Raw genomic sequence first — 20215 nt, forward strand, 5'->3', positions numbered from 1 at the left:
TTTTGTTCGGGGCGCAAAATTGTCCAAAATTAGACATTCGTGTCCAAATTGTGGACATCCTGTTACAGTTAGGTCAGGGGTGTGAGTGTATGATTTATCCGTCTTGATGAGACGAGTTCAATGGTGTTGGTCCCATGTCTCTAGGACATTCCTACAGTCTGTGGCGTGGTTTTTTGTGTATGTAGGTGGCGCTATTGAGTAGAGCGCCTCTTTTTTTTTTAGTTATCAAATTTTTCGCCGCACCCGATGTGCTTACCAAATTTGGTGAGTTTTCAAGCATGTTTAGGGGGTCAAATTAACTTTTGAAGTGGCGAGTGTGACTTCGAAACATAATAGGGTCTTCGCCAGGGACTGGCTCAGGCCCGAATTAAAAAAAGTGAAATATGTTGTATTGCGGTACTGGGAACCTGGGCAGCGGTAGCGGAGACCTGGGTCACTGGAGGAGGTCGAGGCATAGCAGTAGGTGCTGGGCCCGCTGGAGATGGTGTAAGATATCTGGCTCGATGCAGCGCTCTTACTTGTGTCTCATGTTTACCGGACTTCACGAGCGACTCCAGAGCCTTTATCCCTAATGTTCCCCGTTGAACTTTTTTTTTTTTTGCACAAAGTGCTTCATGCGGATTTCCAGTAACTCTTTTCAGCCAGCATTTAAATTCTTTTTTGTCCAGCCATAGATCATTGAATCGGCACTTGCCCATTTTAGATACCCGATCAGACACACCGCGTGCATCCACCACGTGTAACCTGCTCGACTTTCTGTGCAACACAGACCTCGGACCACACGAATATGATACGCAGTGTTCGGATTTCTCATTTTATTGGTTCCACCTTGAATAATTTTTCGTTTACGTGATCGAACTGATTTCATTGTCGGACACTCCTGCAGGAACTTTTTTCATACACGATAGGTCTAACGTAATGTCAATTTAAGACCTGGCGCCTCAATTTTAAGACCTACTACCAAAATTGAAGACTTTTTAAGGGCCTTAAATTTCGGACCGTTGAATTTTAGACTTTTTAAGACTACGCGGGAACCATGTCTGAACATCACTGGGAAAAAAGACTATTGCAATCTTTGTCATAACAACTGCTGGCCTGAAGAATGAAATAAAGTCCAAATAGTAACTGAGTGTCTTCTGGTGATTAGTAGCAAGTGTCGTGGCCACATTTTTAAAGTTCTGGGACTCTCTGACTACTTTTATGAAAAATTTATGCTTACCCTTAAAGCGCATAATCCAAACATCAGTCAAAGGACCAAATTTCTTCATCAGGTGAGGATAATGTTCCAAATAGTGATGTTTTGGTCTCAACATGAAATTTAGAGAGGCTGACCGCAGCATGTATTTGTGTATATTCTTGGTCATCCAGATCATTGTAATTCTCAAAAATAATCAATTTAGGAACCTGGACACACCTCTTGTAAATGAAGACATTTCGCATTTCGTTCAAGAATCACATCCACTCAGCTCTCCAAACTTGTGGCTATCCTAACTGGGCTTTCATTGAAACTGCCAAGAAGTCAAGGGAGGATAAGAAAGATGATGCCCTGAAGAAGAGGAGCATTGTCATTCCATATGTGGCAGGGGTTTCAGAGAAACTCAAGGAACTTTAATACACATCAGATGTGCACATCAGTGCACTTTAAGCCCAGCAATACCCTGAGACAAAAATTTGTCCAACCTAAAGACAAGGTTCCAAGGCACAAACAGAGTTTAGTTTAGTTTAGTTTATTTATATTTATATAGCACTTTTCATACAGAAATTGCAACACAAAGTGCTTCACAGATATAAAAGAAAAACATGCAACATTAAATAAAATATAAAACAATACAATAAATGTTAAGAACCCAGCATTCCCAACCCACATGACCACATACATGCATACACCACCCCCCCCCCCCCCACACACACACACACACACACGCATACATGCAACCACACACTGACTGTAAGTAGGAACGTGGCAGGGCACTGAAAATCCTAATGAGGAAAGACCACCTATGCCCCCCAGCTCTCCGGGCGTGGACGATCCCAAGGACGACGCCCCCGCGGGCGGACCAGACACACCTCCCAGTGTGGAGGGCCCCCACGAGGAAACCCTGGAGCTAAAAACTAAAAGACTAAAAGAAGGTAGAACATGAAAGAACAGAAATTACAATAATATTAAAATATCAGAATGACATAAAATATATATACCGTAAATTCCGGATGATAGAGCGCACCGTTATATAAGCCGCAGATGCTTATTTTAGGGAAAAAAATCAACTTTGTACACGTATAAGCTGCACCGGTAAATAAGCCGCGGTGCACGGCGGAAACACCTCGGCCACCTGTTCTCGCGTTTTGACCCAGTCTTCCAGAGCGTTTTCAAGTCCGGGCCATCTGCTATTATGACCTCTGAAAGCTTTTGTCGTTTTTTTCCATTGGGTCAGTTCGTCATGTTGCCGCCTCCAGCGTCTCACCATCAATTTGTTTATGCCAAACTTACATGCTGCAGCTCTATTTCCATCTTTAACCGCCAGATTGATTGCCTTTAACTTGAAAGCTGCATCATAAGCATTCCTTCTTCTGCTCTCCATCTTGAGGGTGAGAACAAATGACTGAAATTATCGTGTGATGCTCTTTTTACACTGCACCGCGGCATGGACTGGACGCTCCAAGTACAGTACTTAGAGAAATTACCATAACATTTGGCTAGGAATTTCCCTAAGTACGGTACTTGGAGCTACCATCAGGAACAATAGGGAATTACTGCCCGCTGCCGGCAGCGGGCAGTATAAGACGGTTCTAAGATGGCAGTATAAAAATGTTCTGTTTAAGCCTCGTATAAGACGCACCGGAGTATAAGCCGCGGGGCATGAAGCGTCGAAAAAAGGCTTATAGTCCAGAATTTACGGTATATATATATATATATATTGTTGAAGTACGCCGACTTCACCGGGTCCGTTGATGAGAAGAGATCAACCGGAGTCAACTGCTTTTGACAAATCAACAATTTATTTCACACAACAAAGCAGACACAGATATATCTGGAGATGCCACTACATGCACCTTGAGAGTGCAGCAGAGAGTCTGAGTAAGATATTAACAGACAGTGAATATATGCTTGAAGCCACACCTTTTTACATACGTAATTTTACACTCATGCATATCAAACTTCTTGATTAGTACTCCAGCCTCCTGCACACTCAGTTCATCTTGTCCTGTTGTTTTCGTCATTCAGCCTTGACAGTTCGGGCGCAACTAGCAGCCTGCACAACTTAACATAAACAATCACATCATGTACTTATACACAATCAACTCCTGATATAATGGTGACATATGAACAGAACATGATCAAAAGCTCATTTTCTCACAATTCCCCCTTTTGATCTCCTTTAAGAGATCACTCTAATTGGTAATGTTGAAAATCAGTTTCCTCCTCAGGATCTTCTGGCTCGTCAATTAGTGGAGGAATGCAAAGAAGCTTTTAATCCACTTGATTCAGCTTGAAGCAGTTAAAACACAGTGCTGCCTGTGAGGGCTAACTTGAGCATAGCTGCAAGAAAAGTAAAACATACGACCAGACAGGATGATGAGCAGAATCAATTGTCCATCATCCATGTTGTCAGCCGTTCTGGGTGGTATCTTCTTTCTTCTTTCTTCAGTCACAGGGGTCGACTACCCTGTGACCTCTCCACTGACCGGGGATTATTTTGCCCCTTTGTTGAGGTCAGGGTTTGATTCTGACTCAGCCGAGTCAGTGCACCGTCTTTGAAGGTCTGTGTGGATCTCCTGGACCGATCTGCCTGGTTCCTCTGCCGTTGCGCACTGGCTCCAATGGTACCACGTGTCTCCTTTCCCTCTGAGCCGCACCGCATGGGATGTCCTCTCAGTCACCTGGAATGGACCGGTCTACCTGGGTTCAGCCCACTTCCGCTTGATGACCTTCAGCAGGACCCAGTCAGCAGTGGGGAGGATGCCCTCGACCTTAGCCTGTCTTTTGTCCTGGACTTGTTTGGAGAAATCTGAAATGAGAGCTTGGAGTTCAGTAAAATATGCTTTGTGCCCTCTCTCGAATTCCAGCTCCACTGGTGGAAGCCTGCTCCTGGTCCTGGGAAGTGCCTTCCCGTGGAGAGTTCAAATGGGGTGAAACCTGCTCCCTGATTAACAGAGCATCGAACTGTCATTAGAGCCAACGGTAGAGCATCCAACCAATTTAATTTTGTCTGTGCACAGATTTTAGCCAATCTTTGTTTGATGGTTTGGTTCATTCTTTCCACCTTACCTTGTGATTGAGGGTGATACACGGTGCCAAACAAGTGCTTCAACCCCCACATTGCCTCCACCAGTTGTAGATGTTGCTTTTTCAAATGTGTCCCATTATCTGATCTAATTTTCTGTGGGAACCCGTGCCGAGGAATGTATTAATTAATTAAAAACTTCACCACTAACTTGCTATTCTCCTTCTTTGTTGGCCACGCCTCTGGCCATCCTGAAAACACATCCACACACATCAACACATACCTTTACCCTCTGACCGTCATCCCCATGTCCGTGTAGTCTATCACCATCTCCCTGCCTGGCCTGGTCTCCAGCGGAAACATACCTGTCTCAGGTTTAATGGTTGGCTTAGAGTTGTACAGGGAACATATGGAACAGCTTTTCACCCAATTCTTTATTATGTCTGATAAAAACGGATGCCACCATTCTTTCAGATTTTGAGTCATCTGAGCCGTTCCCACATGACCGATTCCATGTGCTTCTTCCAGTGCCCGCTCTCTGATTCCAGGGGGCAGTATTAGCCGTCCATCGGGCCCTCGCCAGAGCCCCTCAGTTTCAAGTCCTCCTCTCTGTTTCCATGCTGTCTTTTCTTGTGGTGAGGCCCCCTTTTGACATCAGCTGATGTCAATCAGTGTGACCTGTGGAGAGATTTGTAGTTCTTCTTCCATACTCACCATTTGTAGTTGGGGCAGATAACCTGTCGCTCTTTATGCTGCCGCATCTGCTTCTCGGTTCCCTGTTGCTACTTCTGTAAGGGCATTGTCATGACCTTTGCACTTTATGATAGCCACCTCCTGGGGAAGTTGCAGAGCTTCTGCTAATTCTCTCATTTCCCGCTCGTGTTTAATGGGTTTGTTACCTGCCGTGAGGTATCCTGCTCTGATCCATTGTCCCAGTTCCACATGTGCTGCTCTGGCGGCATAGGCAGAGTCCGTATAGATATTTATTTATTTTCCTTCTCCTAGTTTGAGAGCCATTACCTCTGCTTTTTGTGCGGATTGCTGTCCTTCTAGTTGCCGGGCCTCTATTGTCACCCAGTTGGGTCCTTCCTTCTTCACCACCGCGTATCCTGCTTTCAGTCCACCTTTTTCATCTTTGTAGCAACATCCGTCTGTGAACATCTCTTCAGCATCTGTTAATGGTTGAGCTTTCCGATCTGGTCATACCTTTTCATCCTTTTGTGCTTCGTGTTCACACTCATGCGGTGGTCCGGTTCCCATCCAATCCGCCATGTTGATTCCTTCATGGGTGAATGTGATGTTTGGCGCTTCCAGTATTTTACAGAGTCTCTTTTGCCTTAGTGATGTCAGGGTGAATGTCTGGGAGTTGACATATGCTATCATGCTATGTGATGTGAGTACCCTTAGGGAGTACCCCATCACTATGTGTGCTGTTTTTTGAATCAGTTTTGCTACCCCTGCTGCATGTTGTGTGCATTTTGGGTGTCGTTTTTCCATCGAGTCTAGCATTATGCTGATGTACATGAGTATGCTCCTTTCTCCCCCTTTTTTTCTGAAACAGAACACCGTTAACCACTCCTTCTGTTTCAGAAACGTCTAGGAAAAATGGAGACTGGTAGTCAGGTCGAGCCAGGTCTGCGGCCTGTGCTAGTTTCTGTTTGAGTTGTATGAAGACTGACTCGGTGTCTTTAGTCCAATTTAGCTTAGCATTAAGGTTACGCATGCCATGCTCTTTAATCAAGTTACGGAGAGCCTGTGTCGTGCCCGTATATTCAGGAATGTAATTGCAACTGTACCCAGTCAGACCGAGAAACGACAACATTTCCTTTACAGTCATGGGCTTTGGATGATGCAGAATGGTAGATCTATGTGCAGGCGACATGCCAGCTCCTTTTTGCGAGAGTACTCTGCCCAAAAAGGCAACTTGCGTCCTGACCGCTTGGAGTTTGTTTTTACTGACCTTAAAACCACGTCCAGCCAATCGGGTGAGGACAGCCTTTGTTGCGGCCAGGCACGCTGCTGGTGTCGGTGCTGCAATGAGAAGATCATCTACATACTGGATTAGAGTGGTGTCCGGAGGAAGCGGACAACCATCCAGGGCTTGTTTTAGTACCTGATTGAATAGTCCTGGTGACAGCGCAAGTCCTTGTGGTACCCTGGTGTATCGCCACTGCTGTCCTCTGTAGGTAAAGGAGAAAATGTCTCTGCATTCGTCTGCTTGTGGTAAGCAGAAAAAAACGTTAGCCAAATCAATGCATGTGAACCATGGTTGGTGCGGTCCCAAATTAGTGAGTGCCACATCGGGGTTGGGCACAGGAATGGTGACTGTGGTCAGAATTTCATTTATAGCTCTTAGATAATGTGCCATGCGATATTTACATGTCTCTTGTTTTTTGACCGGGAGTATGGGAGTGTTCCATGCGGAGGTGGATGGTTCTAATACCCCGGATTTGATGAGACCTGCAATAGTGTCAGCTATACCTGCTGGGGATATTGTCTGATCCATAAGGGAGTGGTGTCTGCCACTGAAAATGTAACAGGTTGACAATCAGTGAGCCCAACATCCGTGGGCCCTTGGGACCATAATTCCTCAGGGAGGGTAGTTAGCATCTCTTCCACTGAGGGGTGGTCCATCTTTTCCCGACCGTGGTTTCTGGGAACGTGATCATGTTGTAGTGCAACTGTGTCTGTTACTTTTAGGTTAATGCAGTAGGTTTTGCAGGTGGGTGAGAACGAGACAGCAGGTATCTGAGTCGTTATCCAATCGGTGGCTGCTGTGGCTTTTTTGACCATCAGGCCAAGATCTTTAGCTTGATGGTTAGGATGTAATGCGAGGGAAACGTGTGGAACTGCTTCGTCCTGCATACGATACCATACCATCTGTTCCTTGGAGAGGACTGTGGCCGCGGCTACACCCTCTGGACGAGCATAAATATTTTGTAATGTGATTTGCCATTGTTTACCTTCCAGGTGTGCTTCAAATTTTTCCTGATACCACTCATTACTCATTTGGTCGTAGAAGAGGGTAACATGAGGTGGGTCGGGCGGAGGGACGTAGGGCTCGAGTAGGGAGATCCAGGGTTTCCACTGCAGGTAGGCAGACAGGAGGCTATTACATAGGGGGGTTTCTGGCTGTAACATACCCCAATAGATGTCCACCAGCTCGTCCTCCAGTGGCTTAAGAAGGTACTGCCCTGCTCCGTGGGTGTTAGGATTACATCGGAGGCATGTTCCGTCTGGTAGAGTCACAGTGAGTCCATCCGGACTGCACAGGATGGAGGCTCCTAGTTTGATGTGAAGATCTCGCCCCAACAGATTAACAGGTACACCCGGAGAGACAACAAGTGGATGCAAAAGAGTCTGTTTACCTAATTGGGTTTTTAGTGGTATTGTGACCGGCAGTTTCTGTCCAACCCCAGAGAAGCCCACGATGTTCACTGTTCTCGAGGAGATAGTCTCTTGTGGTGGTTCAGAGTTTAGAGTTGAGAGTGTGGCTCCCGTGTCAACCAAAAATGACAGGTCGTCATCCAACACCCTTAGAGACAACATAGGATCTGCCTTACCTATGTCATCCGGGTTTCTCTGTAGGGTGTGTGACTGTTGTTGATAGGTGCCGGGCTCCTCCCACTCGTCCCCTCCTATCAGGGGATATTGTCCATCCTGGACCGGTGCGGCCTGAGGATCTGGGGTCCTCATTCCTCTGGGTGGTCCGCCATGCCCACTTGGTGCAGGTCCCTGCATGTGACATTCTCTTGGACACCAGTGTCCAAGTTGTCCACACATGTAGCACTCACCTCCCGCCTGCTGTCCCCGAGGCAGTCTCCCACGGCCTCCTCCACCTCTCGCCCAGCCCCTTCCACCTCGAGCTCCTCCCCTGTATCCTCCCCACGAGTTCTTAGCTCGCCATTGGGCAGCTGGTCCCCTTGGTGGACCATGTGGTCTCGGTTGGGGGGTCCACAGGGGTACTGGGAATGGATCTGGTGTCTCTGGTTCAGGGGGGCAGCCGGGACACAGTTCCCCAGCCATTTTCTGCAAACTGCTCGACATCATTTGTTTATGCATCAGAGTTTCTTTTTTCTTTTTCTCATTTACCTTTTGTCTCGCCTCTCCCAGCTGCAGCTTCAGTAATTGTGTTTGAAGATCTCTTACTGAGTTTTCTTCTTTGTTCGCCTCATCTTTGGCTCTCTGCAGGTGGTGCACAAGATGCTTTTCCCATATGTTAGAATCACTTCCTGGTAAGTCAGGGTTACTCATCATGTTTTCTCTTACCGATTCAGGCACTCCATCCAACACAGCTTTGCGAAACCATTCCTGTTGAACCCCAGTCTTCCCGGGGTGGCACCCGGTGTGTCTGGTCCCCTCATCTTTAGACTGAGTTAGAGATTCTCGAAGATGCTGGGACGAAGTCCAGGTTAGTTTAGGAATGACGGCCGTGTTAGGGAGTGGAAATTTGCTCCTAATAGTTTGCCCTAAGGGGTCTATTACTATTGTTAGTGGCATGTCATTCGGGTCTTCACTAGTGTCAGCGTCTAGTTCAATGTCTTTCAAGTCATGTCGGGACATGCTGCGGGATGCTACAGCTCTGAAATCACAGAGCGCTAGTTTCTGTCCGGCGGTTAACATATCTAATTTTGTCAACCAGAGTCCGCCTCCCTCTGCTGGTGGAGGCATTTTATCAACGATTGATTGCACATCACCTTACGCAAGAGGTTTGTATTTGTCACCTCTGCCCTCTCTCATTTTCAGCAAGGGGTATTGTGTTGGCGCTTGTTTGTGGCTGTGCAGTGTCATGTTAGATGTACTATGTGGTGGCCGTGTTTTGGATTTTGTGATAGCGGGTCCTGATGCCTCACTCGTGAGCTCTATCTCGTTGAGTGTTATGAGGTCCTTCTTCTCTCACCGTCTTCCTCCTTCATCCTTGGTGGGGAGGGTTTTTCAATTTGCATGTTCCGCTCCCTGACAAAACATAGCCAGACCATACTACACCCTTCTCTCTTCCTCATGTCTTTTCTCTTCTTTCCTCCACTGTTCCTTTCCAATAGCCCTGCCTGGTCACCCATCTTTTTAACCTCATCTCTCTTTTCCCTGTTCTCTTTCTCCTTCTCCCACAACAACTTACCAAATGCCATCCTGTCCTCTTTCCCTGCTCTGCTTTCTATTAACACTTCCTCTATCCTTCTCTTTACCTCACTTCTTGCCTTTTCTGTGTCTTTATCTGAACCTACGTTCCCAATTACAACCAAAATATTTTTCATTTGCTGCCCCAGCGGCCTCCATTGAGTCCTTGGGCCCCAAACATCAACAATCTCTCTATCAACTTCTCCGTCCATCTGTCCCTGCCTAACGGTGAGATGTGCCAGTCAGTTTGTATGGAGTTCACCCGAGCAACTGACCCAGTCAAACAATATTGTCTTGTGAGGTTCTGTTCACTTCGTTAACACCGCTAGGTTTCCGTGAAACAGAGACGTTATGTTTGAGACACACAAATCACTCTTTCCCTCGGAGAGACTTAAAATTTCCTGGTCCACTGTGACCACACAATATAGAATATGTAATAGAATTCGGGGGTCCTGAATTCCCCGGGACTCCAACCCAGCACCTTATAGGACTTTGACCCAAGGCCCTATTCCCTCGTCAGAGAATAGTGGGGTTGCCAAACCAAGGACAATATCAACTCTTATTCACTCTTTTCATTCTTCACCATAGACTCCATAATTTGGAACTTAACACTAGGACACTGTTAACTCTTAATTTGGTAAAATTCTCAAATGTGCAGAATTTATTGTAACAGGTTTCTGCTTACCGTTTTCTGTTGGTCGACCAGAGTTCGTGGTGTCCTTTGTGCTCAGTCAAAACAGCCAAATTAAGACCTCACTCTCATCCCGGACGAGCCCCCAAATTGTTGAAGTACGCCGACTTCACCGGGTCCGTTGATGAGAAGAGATCAACCGGAGTCGTCTGCTTTTGACAAATCAACACTTTATTTCACACCACAAAGCAGACACAGATATATCTGGAGACCCCACTACATGCACATCATGTACTTATACACAATCAACTCCTGATATAATGGTGACATATGAACAGAATATGATCAAAAGCTCATTTTCTCACAATATATATAAAATCTAAAAGTTTAAGAGCTAATAAAAAAGTAGAATAAAATAATTAAAAGATAAAAGTTACAATAAAATATAGTGATAAAATTAAAGGATAAAAGAGACTAAATCAGTTAAAAGCCAAGCTAAAAAGGTGAGTCTTGAGCCTCCTTTTAAAAATATCAACAGTCTCTGCGGTCCTGATGTTCTCTGGCAGGCTGTTCCATAACTTTAGGCCATAATGGCTGAAAGCAGCCTCCCCGTGGGTTTTAGTTCAAACTCTTGGAACGACTAAAAGGCCGGTGCCAGAGGACCTCAGGGTCCGCAAAGGTTGATATGACAAAAGCAGTTCAGATAAATAAGATGGGCCAAGACCATTAAGACACTTAAAAACTACTAAAAGAACCTAAAAGAGTAATGTTGTTCATGCAGTACAGTGTAATGAGTGTGCTCTGACCTGTACATTCAGGAGAAAAAACAACAATTGCACAAACACATGGCGCAAGACAGGAGAGCCACCACCACAGGCCAGGAGTCAGCAGTCCACCTCAAGGAGAAGGGGCACTCCTTTGAAGATCACAAGGTGCGTGTTCTAGCCAGAGAAGACAGATGGTTTGAAAGAGGGGTGAAAGAAGCCATTCATGTCAAACTAGATCGTCCATCTCGGAACAGAGGAGGGGGCCTCAGATAGCACCTATCAACCACCTACAATGCTGTCCTTAGATCTCTCCCCAGGAGGAGCAGCCAGCATTCAGGCCTTCACTCAGGTGACCCGAACGACCCCCCAAGAGGGCTGGGAAGGGTAACGACCCAAAACTGAGGCCAACGACTCATGACCACTTTACGAGCCTATTGTTTTAGCCTTACAACCACTTGTACCACCTGGGTGGTGGCAAGGTATCACCTTAAAGGGTTAACTCAAGAGTGACATCATTCTTACCTTGTAACCAAGAAGAAGAGAGTGCCAGTTGAACGTGCACCAGGAAATAATATAACATGTGAGAGCAGTTGGAAGAGCCGCGCTCGTAATGCATCCTGATGTAAACACAGTTGATAAATAGAACAGTTGTTGAGTACAATAACTGTAGTCCAGCCGTTATTTGACATGGTGTCAGAAGTGTTCGAAGAGAGACGCCCGACCGACGCTATGGCGAAGTTTAACCCGCCGGAACACTTCAACTTCGAGCAGCCCGGAGACTGGCCGGTGTGGCGACAGCGATTCACAGGTCAGCTGTGAAGTTAGGAGAGGAGGACTATGAAGTCCAGATCAGCTCGCTAATTTACGCCATGGGCTATGAAGCAGAGAACATTTTGAAGTCGTTTACCTTCGAAGTGGAAGAGGATAATAACAACTATTTTACCGTGCATATTTCATGCTGAAGAAAAACACGATACACGAGAGAGCGTGTTTCCACCAATGAGCACAGAAGCCGGGGGAAATGGCCGAGTCATTTATAAGAGCCCTATATGACTGAGCGAAAACTGTGACTTTGGGGACAAGAAAAATGAACACATCAGGGAAAGGCTGGTTGTTGGGATCTGTGACAAGGAGCTCTCCAAGTGGCTGCAGCTTATGCCAGCGCTGACCTTGGAAACGGCGGTGCGGATGATAAGGCAAGCTAAAGATGTGGAACAGCAGATGAACCAGCAGGAGAGACAGGCTGCAACCGTGCAGGAGGTGACACATCGGCGACCAGCAAAAAGAGGTGGTAGACCGCCGTGGAGGCCGTCTGCAGGGGAGAGAAGTGGCGGGCAGGAAAAAAATCTGCCAGCGAGACTCCACGTGCAACCGGTAGGGTAAAGAGAAGCACAAAGACACTGCAAAATGCCCAGCATATGACTCAGTATGTAGAAAGTGTGGGAAAAAAGGCCATTGGGAGAGGAAGTGTTTCTCTAGGTCAGTAAGAGAAGTCACACATAATGCAGATACTGAGGAGGATGGCTTTTGCTTAGGTGCAGTGAGTAAAGCAAACCAGAGCAGCACTGAATATTGGACAGAAAAGCTAACTGTAGGACACACTCCTGGTAAATTTAGAATCGATACAGGTGCTGATGTTACAGTAATGAACCTCAAAACATTTAAAGCACTTAAGCCAAAGAGAAAACTAGTCAAATCAAATATTCCCCTGGATAGCCCAGGTGGAGCGCTGAACATTGTGGGACAGTTCACTACTAGTACATTCCATAAGCAGAAGAAGTACATATTTACAGTGCAGGTAACAAGAGGGCCCACAGTCGGCAATCTACTAGGAAGAGACACAGCGGTAGAGATGGGGTTAGTTAAAAGAGTAGATAATGTCAAAACAGCAGCAGGAAAGGGAGGTACATTTAAAACAGAGCCAGTCTAGATCCACCTGAAAGAGGATGCTGTACCCTATGTTGTATATACAGCCAGAAGAGTTCCTCTACCTCTTTTTCCTCAAGTAAAAGCTGAGCTGCAGCGTATGGAGGAGCAAGGCGTGATCGAGAGAGTCACACAGCCTACAGACTGGTGTGCACCCATGGTGCCAGTCATGAAGCCGACAGGAGCAGTAAGGATCTGCGTGGGACTGCAAAAGTTGAACGACAACATAAAAAGGGAGCGGTACCAACTACCGACAACAGAGGAGACGCTGGCTAAACTGTCCAGGTCCACAGTCTTCACCTCCTTAGATGTAGCTTCAGGCTTTTGGCAGGTCCCGTTACATGAAGACAGCAGCCTCCTAACTACATTCATCATACCTTTTGGGAGGTTCTGTTTCAAGCGGCTGCCTTTTGGGAATAACATTCCCCAGAGATATTCCAGCGCAAAATGAATGAACTGTTAGAGGGGCTGGAGGGAGAAGCTGTGTACATGGATGATGTCATTGTCCATGGGAAGGGCCTGAAAGAACATGACACACACCTGCAGCGCACATTAGAGAGAATGGAGCAGGCTGGCCTCAAGCTCAACCAAGAGAAGTGTGTGTACAGGCAGTCAGAGCTGCGCTTCCTGGGACACATTGTGGATGCCAACGGAGTGAGAGCAGACCCAGGTAAAGTGTGTGCTATCAGTGACCTACAAGAGCCCACAAATGTGCATGAGCTAAAGAGAGCATTAGGTATGATTAATTACATGAGCAAATACATACCAGATTTAGCAACAGCAGCAGCTCCCCTGTATGATCTGCTGAAGGGAGATACAGCATGGACATGGGATCAGCCACAGCAACATTCGTTCCAGAGACTGAAAGAAGCCCTCAGCACATCCCCGTGTTGGCTCACTATGACCCACAACTACAGACTGCAGTCTCAGCCGATGCGAGTAGTTATGGCATCGGGGGTGTTCTTCTTCAGCTACACAATGAAAGCTGGAAGCCAGCTGCATATTGTTCCAGGAAACTTTCAGATGCGGAAACCAGGTACGCGCAAATTGAGAAAGAATGCTTGGCTGGAGTATGGGCCTGTGAGAGGTTCCAAAAGTACCTGGTAGGCATGGAGAGATTCCGACTCATCACAGACCACAAGCCACTGGTGCCTCTGATAAACAGTAAGGATCTGGATGCAGTACCAGTGCGATGTCAGAGGCTGCTAATGAGGCTGATGCGGTTCAATGCAAAGGCAGAATATGCACCAGGAAGGACATTGGTTGTTGCTGATGCCCTGTCATGTGGCCCTGAAGGGGAGAGCAGGGACACTGATAACACAGAGAAGATCATCGCTAGTCATGTTGATGCTGTCATCCATAGCAGGCCTGTATCAGAACACAAGAGAGACATGATAAGGTCTGCTACACGAGAGGATGAGCAGCTGCAGGGCGTACTCAAGTTGATCAAAGGTGGATGGCCTACATGATCAAATAGTGTTCCAAACAGTGCAAAAGACTTTTACACATTCAAGGACGCATTGTCAACATGTCAGGGCCTCATCACACTGGGCTGTCGCATTGTAACCCCACAGACAACGAGACAGGAAATACTGGAGCGCTTACATGATGGACACCAGAGCCTGTCTAAATGTAGAGAATGCGCAAAAGAAACGGTATGGTGGCCGAACATATCTGCTGATATCAAATGTTATGTGGAAAAATGCCAGTTCTGTCAGGTAAACAAGCGGACGCAGCTCAAAGAGCCACTACAGTCCACACCGCTGCCAGATCGACCACGTGAGAGCAGTCAGAAGAGCCGCGCTCGTAATGCATCCTGACGTAAACACAGTTGACAAATAAAACAGTTGTTGAGTACAATAACTGTAGTTCAGCAGTTATTTGACAGGTGGTTATATACCTGATACTTCCCACCAGAAATTTAGAACTGAAGAAGCTTCTTGGATGGGAGGCGAAACGTCTTCACTTACAAGAGGTGAGTCCAGTTGCCTAAATTGATTATTTTTGAGAAGTTGACCGCAGTAGTGCGCTGTGCTCTACTGACTTGCATTCCAAAATATGCAGAGTCTCATCAGTATGCTTAGGTGCCACAACAAGCTCCACAATATCTTTGAGGAGCATGAGAATTTCCCAAGAGTTATTTCCCTCAGGGACACAATGACCAATAAAAAGTGGAAGTAACCTGATGACAGACCAGTTCTCATGATCATTTCCACCAATGGTCCATTAGGTTGAAAATCATTTGCAAATTTTCTGAGGGTGATCAGACTTGTCAGAAAATGTGTAAAGGATTTGATGGCTTCATTTAGCATATCTAAAGTAAAATACTTGATGGAAATCAGGTCTATCAGAAACCTCAACTGGGACGACGCCTTCCAAGACATCATGTAAAATGTCTGGTGGGTAACCCTTGACCCTGTGGAATTGTTTCAGAAGTTTAGTAAAGCCCAGTTCACACTACACAATTTTAGGTGTCGTCGATGTCAGTGACTTCCCTCCCCAAAATCAGGGTGAAGGACTAACAACCACTGCGACGAAAGTAATGAGGTATGAACAGCTCGAAGACAATGGACTGGGAGGTCGCATGCGATGTCGGCAACAAAAAGTGGACATCTAGCACTGCTAGATATCCAGGACTTTTCGCAGTGACGTAAACGGAGCTACGACCAATGAAAGCAAATATGGGAAGTACCGTGAACTCAGATGAAAAGAGCTCCACCAGCAGGGGAGCCATAGCGAACAAAAACAAAAACGACGAGAGGCATGGATTCTACAAAGGGTACGCAATATCCGTGGACACAGGAGGATCTGGAAGGCTTGGTGGAGCATTGGCATGAGCACCCCTGCCTTTATGACATCTCAAACTCACTTTAGCACCATTATAAATGCTGTCCACGTTTGCCAATCCATTCCTTTGCCCACACTCTCTTCCTCTTTTTTTGTTTTTTTGGCAAGGCAAGGCAAGGCAAGGCAATTTTATTTGTATAGCCCGTTTTCACAAACAGTTTGTCTCAAAGGGCTTCACATGGCATCATAACAACATCCTCTGCCCTTAGACCCTCACATTGACTGAGGAAAAACTCCATAGAAAACCCTTTTAACAGGGAAAAATCTGAGAAACCTCAGGGTGAGCAACAGAGGAGGGATCCCTCACCCAGGACGGACAGACGTGCAGTAGATGTTGTTACAGACAAGAAAACAGTTTACAATACAAAATGTGGGAAACACGGAAATGTTAATAACAGCTGAAGACGGAAGCTTCTGGTAGGGGAGGCAGGGAGAGCAAGCCAGCTTGATGGGGGACTGGATGGCAGACTGGTTCATGGAAGGGGAGCGCAGGCCGGTGTAACAGTAGGGAATAAGAGGGGGGGGGGGCGATGCAGGCGGCGGTTGGGGCTCTGGTGGATCTATGGAAACACAGAGAGACTGCGAGACACCAAGGCCAAACTACAAAGTGCAACAAGTAATGGTATTGACAGTTCCAAAAATGTGCAGGGAGGAGAGGAGGAGAGAGGGGGAGAGGAGAGGAGGGAAGGGCTCCATGTAACCTGATGTGTCCCCCAGCAGTCTAAGCCTATAGCAGCATAGCTATCAATGGTTCAGAGCTACCTGAACCAGTCCTAACTGAAGGCTCTGTCATAGAGGAAGGTCTTAAGCCTGGACTTAAACGTAGTTAAAGTGTCTGCCTCTCTGACCCATGGAGAGAGCTGGTTCCACAGTAAAGGAGCCCGGTAACTAAAGGCTCTACCTCCCAGTCTGTTTTTATTGATACTGGGAATCACTAAAAGACCTGCATTCTGGGAGCGGAGTGCTCTGGTGGGACAGTAGAGACTAATGAGCTCTTTCAAATAGGATGGAGCTTTATCATTGAGAGCCTTATAAGTTAGCAGAAGGACTTTGAAGTCAATTCTAGATCCTACAGGAAGCCAGTGGAGAGAAGCTAAAGTGGGAGAGATGTGTTCTCTCTTCTTAACTCCCGTCAAAACCCTCGCTGCAGCGTTCTGGACCAGCTGGAGACTCTTTAGAGCACCAGTTTTTCAGCATCACTCTGGGAAAGGATATTCCTAATCTTAGCGATACTTCACAGATGGAAGAAGGCGGTCCTAGTCACATGCTTTATGTAGGAGCTGAAGGAAAGGTCCTGGTCAAAAATGACCCCAAGGTTCCTTGCAGTTGTACTCGAAGTTAGGGTGATGCCATCTAGAGTAGAGATCCGATTCAAGAGTGTGTCCCTGTGGTGTTTAGGTCCAAAAATGATTACCTCAGTTTTATCTGAATTGAGCATTAAGAAGTTAGAAGACATCCAGGATTTAATGTCTTTCAGGCAGTCTTGCAGATGAGTAAGCTGGCTTGTGTCGTCTGGCTCCATCGACAAGTAAAGTTGTGTGTCATCTGCATAACAGTGGAAGTTGATCGAGTGCTTCCGGATTATGTCACCTAATGGGAGCATGTAAAGAGTGAAGAGAATCGGTCCTAAAACTGAACCCTGTGGTACACCATATGTAACTCTGCTATACTCCGAATGGTCATTATTAACATTAACAAACTGAAACCTGTCAGATAAGTAGGACTTAAACCATTTTAGGGCAGTTCCTTTAATCCCAATGTCATGGTCTAGTCTCTGTAGCAGGATTCTGTGGTCGATGGTGTCAAATGCAGCACTGAGGTCCAAAAGGACAAGCACAGAGACAAGACCTCTGTCTGAAGCTATAAGAAGATCATTAGAGACTCTGACCAGTGCTGTTTCAGTGCTATGGTGTTCCCTGAATCCAGACTGGAAGGCTTCAAAGAGCTCGTTGCTGTGCAGATGTTCATGTAACTGCTCCAGGACAACCTTCTCAAGGATCTTGGAGATGTAGGGGAGGTTGGATATCGGTCTATAGTTGGCTAACACATCTGGGTCAAGAGAAGGTTTTTTAAGTAAAGGGTTGATGACAGCCACCTTAAAGGCCTGTGGCACATAACCTGTGACTAAGGAAAGATTAATTTGATTTAATATAGAAGTTTTGACTAGAGGGAAGGCATCCTTAAGGAGGCTTGTTGGGATGGGATCCAGCAGACAAGTGGCTGACTTGGAGGAACCGACTGCAGAAGTTAATTCTGACAGGTCAATGGGGGCGAAGCTGTCCAAGTATGCACCAAGTCTGGGAGGTGCTTCTATGGGGACTGTAGTCTGTCCTCCATTACTGGCAATCTTCGTTCTAATATTCACAATCTTTTCAGTAAAGAAAGAAAGGAAGTTGTTACTGCTGAGAGTTGGGGGGATGCATGGCTCAACAGCACTATGGTTCTTGGTGAGCCTGCCCACGGTGCTGAAGAGGAACCTGGGGTTGTTCTTATTCTTTTCTATCAGGGACGAGTAGTAAGCGCGTCTGGCATTACGGAGTTCTTTTTTATATATTAATAAACTCTCCTTCCAGGCTTGGCGGACTTCCTCGTGCTGGCTGGAATGTGTCTTCCTTTCCAGTTGTCTGGTCTTCTGTTTTAAGGCACGCAGCTCTGGGCTGTACCAGGGAACTATTCTTTTCTGGTTGGTAACCTTCTTCTTCAGGGGAGCTACGGCATCAAGTGTCCCAAGGAGTGCTGCTGCAGTGCTGTCCACAAGATAGTCTACCTGCGAGGGGGTGAAATCAGCATAACTGCCCAATATATTATTACAAGATGTGGCAGCAAGCTCTGCTGGAATAAGCTCCTTAAATCTAGAAACAGCAGTGTCAGATAGACATCTACTGAAGCGGGACTTTTTCCCGGGTAGAATATAATTTGTTAAAGTAAATTCAAATGTAATTAAGGAGTGATCAGACAAGACGGGGTTCTGAGGAAGAACTATGATGCGGTCAGCTTCTATTCCATAAGTGAGTACTAAATCAAGGATGTGATTAAAAGTGTGAGTGGGTTTGTTTACCCTCTGACAGAAGCCAACAGAATCAAGAAGCGACTTAAACGCAGTGGCCAGAGAATCATCATTGACGTCCACATGGATGTTAAAGTCACCCACTATAATGTCTTTGTCTGAGTTCAATGCCAAGTTAGACAGAAAGTCAGGGAATTCTTCTAAGAACTCAGAATAAGGTGCAGGAGGACGGTACACCACAGCAAGTAAGAGTGGTTTCTCTGCTTTCCAGTCTGGGTGGGAAAAGCTGACAATAAGGCTCTCAAATGAGTTAAATGAACTGTTAGGTTGAGGGTTAAGCACCAAATTTGACTGATAGATTGCAGCTACTCCTCCTCCTCTGCCAGTGGTGCGAGGTACATGGTAGTTAATGTAACCAGGAGGGGAAGATTCATTTAAACTAACATACTCATCTTGCTGCACCCAGGTTTCAGTGAGTGCTAATACACCAATCTGATAATTAGTAATTAAATCGTTCACTAGGAGAGACTTGGATGCAAGAGATCGAATATTAAGCAAACCACATTTAATAGTTTTACTGGGTTGGTTTGCTGGAGCAGTGGTTTTAATTTTAACTAAGTTGCTATAAGTTACTCCTCCAGATTTGGGTGCAGGCTTATAAAGCCTCAGGGCAGACACAGTTTCTATAGGCTGGGTGGGTGACAACACGAAGGAACCAGCAGAGGGGCGTGTTAAACTGCAGCTCTGCCTGCTGGTCTGAACTCTGGTTGCTTGTCAGGGATTAGTATTGCTAATAAATTGGCCTATGTTCCTAGATAAGAGAGATGCACCATCCAAAGTAGGATGGACGCCATCTCTCCGAATCAGACCAGGCTTTCCCCAGAAGGAGCTCCAATTGTCTATGTAAACCACGTTGTTGTCTAAGCACCACCTAGAAATCCAGCGATGGAATGAACGCATGCGGCTAAACATGTCGTCACTCGCTAAATTGGGCAGCGGGCCAGAGAAATTTACGGAGTCCGACATTGTTTTTGCGTAGTTGCACACCGAAGCCATGTTAACTTTAGTTAAGTCCGACTGGCGAAGCCGGGTGTCATTAGCGCCGACATGTATTACAATCTTACTGTATTTAACCTTACGTTTTGCCAGCAGCTTTAGATTTGCCTCAACGTTGCCCGCTCTGGCCCCTGGGATGCACTTTATGCTCGCTGGTGTCTCTACCTTCACGTTGCGAAGAACAGAACTGCCAATAACTAATGTCGGCTTCACAGCGGGGCTGCGAGCAACAGAGCCGACATGAAGAGTTTCACTCTCAGCGGGTGTGTCGCTGAGTGGGGAAAAGCGGTTGGAAACATGAAGGGGTTGGTGGGCAAACACGGGCTTACTGCGTCTAGGTTTCCCTCGTGATGTCACCCAGCGGGACTGGCTAGTTCCCGGCTGCTCGGGAGCTGCGGGGGAGCTGCTAGCGGTGGCTAGGCTAGGTGGCTCCGCACCCACTAAGGTGGACTGAGCAGCTCCTGAAGGTAAAGGACTAGCGCTAGCTTCCATGGTGCGGAGCCGAGTCTCTAACTCACTAAGCCTCGCCTCCAGGACTACAAACAAACTACACTTTTTACACGTACCATTATCACTAAAGGAGGCAGAGGAGTAACTAAACATCTGGCACATGGAGCAGGAGAGGGAGGGAGAGGTGGGG

The 20215-nt window shown here is 46.5% G+C and overlaps 1 pseudogene; it reads right to left on the bottom strand.

Moving 5' to 3' along the window:
* Positions 1-4970: 4970 nt before the first annotated feature.
* On the bottom strand, positions 4971-7919 carry LOC147250433 (uncharacterized; annotated as a pseudogene).
* Between the last annotated feature and the right edge of the window lie 12296 nt (positions 7920-20215).

Source organism: Aulostomus chinensis, chromosome 13 (assembly GCF_037954235.1).
Source record: "Aulostomus chinensis isolate RoL2024-O1b breed Wild chromosome 13, RoL_Achi_v1.0, whole genome shotgun sequence".
Taxonomy (NCBI): Eukaryota; Metazoa; Chordata; class Actinopteri; order Syngnathiformes; family Aulostomidae; genus Aulostomus; species Aulostomus chinensis.